Below are 4,416 nucleotides of genomic sequence, written 5' to 3'. Positions count from 1 at the left end.
AGCCTCACCCTAACCATAGCCCTAACCCTAACCCTCACCCTAACCCTAACACTAACACTCAAGCTAAACCTTACATTCACGCTAAACCTAACCTTAACCCTAATCCTAACCCTAACACTAACCCAAACACTAACCCTAACCCTCACCATAACCCTAACCCTCACACTAACCCTAACCGTCACCCTAAACCTAACCCTTTACCTAACCCTAACCCTAACCCTCAACCTAACCCTCACCCTAACCTTTACCCTAAACCTTACCCTCACTATAACTCTAACCATCACCCTCACCATCACCCTAATCCTCACCCTAAACCTAACCCTAACAATTACCTATCCCATCCCTCATCGTAACCCTCACCCTCACCCTAAACTTAACCCTCACCCTAGGTCTCAACATAACCCTAACCATAACCCTAACTCTAACAGTAAACCACACCCTCAACCTCAGCCTAAACCTAACACTAACCCTAACCCTAAAACTCACCATCATACTAACCCTCACCCTAAACCTTACCCTCACCATAACCCTAAACCTAACACTAAACCTCACACTAAGCCTAAACCTCACCCTAACCCTAACCCTACCCCTCACCATAACCCTTACCCTATCCCTAACCGTAACACTCACACTAACCCTAACCCTCACCCAAAACCTCACCGTCACCCTAACCCTCACCCTCACCCTCAACATCACCGTATCCCTAACCCTCACCATTACCCAAAACCTAACCATCACTCTAACCCTCACCCTCACCCGAACACTCACTCTCACCCTAAACATCACACTAAAACTAACCATAAACCCAACCCTAAACATCACCCTAACCCTAACTCACACCCTAACCCTAACCCTCACACTAAACCTAACCCTAACCCTCACCCTCACCCTAAACTTAACCCTAACCCTCACCCTCATATTGACCTTAAACCTAAACCTAACCCTCACCCTAAACCTCATTATAACCCTAACTCTAACCCTGACCCTCACCCTCATCCTCAACATCACCCTAACCCTAACCCTCACCCTAACTCTCAACTTAACCCTAAACATCTCCCACACTCTAACCCTCACCCTCACCCAAAACCTCACTCTCACTCTATCGCTCACCCTCACCCTAAACATCACCCTAAATCTAACCATAAACCTAAACCTAAACCTCACCCTAACCCTAACTCTCACACTAACTAACACCCTCACCCTCACCCTAATCCGCAACCGAACTATAACCCTAACCCGAACCATAATCATAACCATAACCCTCACCCTCCCCATTACCCTCACCCTAAGCCTTACACTCACCCTAACCCTAACCCTAACCCAAACCGTCACATTAACAGTAACTCTAACCCTAAAGCTCACCCTAACCCTCACCCTAAACCTAACCCTTATCTTAACCCTCATCCTAACCCTAACCCTCAACCTAACCCTAAATCTAACCCTCACCCTAAACCTAAATATAAACCTAAAGCTCACCCTCACCCTCACCCTAACCCTAAACCGAACCCTAACAATAATCCTAAACCTAACCCTCACCCTCACCCTAATCCTAACCGTCAACCTAACCCTAACCCTGACCCTAACCCTAACCCTCATCGTAATCCTCACGCTAAACCTAACCCTAACACTTACCTAACCCAAAACCTCACCGTCAACCTCACCCTCACCCTAACCCTCACCCTCAGCCTAAAACTAACCCTAAACCTCACACTCACCATAACCCTAACCCTAAACCTAACCCTCACCCTAACCCTAATCTTCACGCTAAAACTAACCCTAACCCTAAAAGTCACCCTAACCCTCACCCTAACCCTTACCCTAACCCTAACCCTAACCCTAAACCTAAACCTCACCCTAACTCTCACCCTAACCCTAACCCTAATCATAACCCTGAACCTAATCCTAACCCTAACCCTCACACTAACCCTCACCCTAAACCTAACACTAACTCAAACCCTAACCCTCACTTTCACCCTCATCTTCACCCTAACTGTAACCCAAAACTCATCCTAACCCTAACCCTCACCCTAAGCCTAACAATAACCCTAACACTCATGCTAAAACTTACACTCACGGTAACCCTAACACTCATGCTCACCCTAATCCTAAACCTAACCCTCACCTTCACCCGAACCCTAACCCTAACTCTAACCCTAACCCTCACCGTCACCCTAAACCTATCCCTAACCCTAATCCTAGCCCTTACCCTCACACTAACTCTAACCCTCACCCTAACCCTAATCCTCACCCTCACCCTAACCCTAACCCTAAACCTAACCCTCACCCTCACCCTAACCCTAACCATAAACGTAAATCTAATCCTAACCCTAACCCTCACATTAACCCTCACCCTACACCTAACACTAACCCAAACCCTAAACCTCACGCTCACCATCAGCCTCACCCTCACCCTCACCCTAACCCTCAACATTAATGTAACCCTCACCCTGAACCTAAACCTAACCCTAACCCTAACACTCACACTAACCCTAAACCTCACCCTAAACCTAACCCTAACCCTCACGCTCACCCTAACCCTAATTCTAACCCTAACCCTCACACTAAGCTACACTCTAAACCTAAACCTAACCCAAACCTAACCCTCACCCTCACCCTCAGCCTCACCCTAAACCTAACCTTAACCCTAACCCTCACCCTAACCCTAACCCTAAATCTCAACCTAAACCTAACACTCTCCCTTTGCCTAAATCTAACCCTCACACTCACCTTCACCCTAACCCTAATCCTATCCCTAGTCCTAAACCTACCCCTCACCCTCACCCTTACCCAAACCCTAAATCTAACCCTAAACCACAACCACACTCTCACCCTCACCCTAACCCTAACCGTAACCCTAACTGTGACTCTAACTCTAACCCTACCACTCACCCTAAACCTTACCCTCACCCTAACCCTAAACCTAACCCTTAACTAACCCAAAAACTCACCCTCACCCTCACCCTCACCCTTACCTTCACTCTCACCCTAGCCCTCACCCTAACCCTAACCCTATCCCCTACCATAACCCTAAACCTCAACCTCACCCTCAACCTCAGCATAAACCTAAACCTAAACCTAACACTAACCCTAACCCTAACCCTCACACTAACCCTAACTCTCACCCTAACCCTAACCCTCACCCTAAACCTAACCCTCACTCTAACCCTAACCCTAAACCTTACCCTCACTATAATCCTAACCCTAAAGCTAACCCTCACCCTAACCCTAACCCACACACTTACTCTAATGCTCACCCTAAACCTTACCCTCAACATAACCCTAAACCTATCCCTAACCATCACAGTAATCCTAACACTCACCATAACCCTAACCCTACCCCTCACCATAACCTTCACCCTAACCCTAACCCGAACCATCACACTAACCCTAACCCTCATCCTAAAGCTAACTCTCACCTTAAACCTCACTCTCACCCTAATCCTCACCCTAACCCTCACCCTAACAATTACCTAACCCAAAACCTCAAACTCACCCTCACCCTCACCAGAAACCTCACCCACACCCTTGGCCTCACTCTAAACCTAACGATAACCCTAACTCTAACACTAATCCTCACCCTCACCATCAGCCTAACCTAAACCTAACCCTAATCCTAAACCTAACCCTCACCCTCACCCTAACCCTAAACCTAAACCTCACCCTAACCCTAACCCTCAACCTAACCCTAACCCTCACCTCACCCTAACACTCACCCAAACCGTAACATTAACCCTAACCCTAAACCTAAACCTCAACGTAACCCGTAACCTAAGACTGACCCTTACCTAACCCTCACCCTAAACTTCATTCTAACCCTAACCCTAAACCTAACCCTCACCCTCACACTAACCCTAACCCTAATCCTAACCCTAGCCCTTGCCCTCACAATAAGTCTAACCCTAACCCTAACCGTAACCCTCACCATCACCATAACCCTAAACCTAATCCTAATCCTAACACTCACATTAAACCTCACACTAAATCTAACACGAACCCAAATCCTAACCCTAACTCTCACCCTCAGCCTCACACAAACCCTAACCTTCACCCTAACCCTAACCCTCACCCTAACCCTAACACTGACCCTAACACTCTAGTTAACCCTTACACTCACGCTAAACCTAAACCTAACCCTAATTCTAACCCTAACATTAACCCTAACCCTCACCCTAACCCTAACTCTCACCCTAACCCTAAAACTATACCTCACCCTAAACCTAACCCTAACCCTCACCTTCACCCTAAACCTAACCCTCACCCTCATCATAACCCTAACCATAACCCTAAACCTAATAATAACCCTAACCCTCACACTAAACCTCACCCTAAACCTAACACTGACCAAAACCCTAACCCTAACTCTCACCCTCAGCCTCACCCTAACCCTAACCCTCACCCTAACCCTAACCCTCACCC

This window comes from Dipodomys merriami, unplaced genomic scaffold (genome assembly GCF_024711535.1).
Source record: "Dipodomys merriami isolate MVZ:Mamm:240054 unplaced genomic scaffold, mDipMer1.0.p SCAF_105, whole genome shotgun sequence".
In the NCBI taxonomy this organism is placed as follows: domain Eukaryota; kingdom Metazoa; phylum Chordata; class Mammalia; order Rodentia; family Heteromyidae; genus Dipodomys; species Dipodomys merriami.
Note: the sequence above shows the minus strand (reverse complement) of the source record.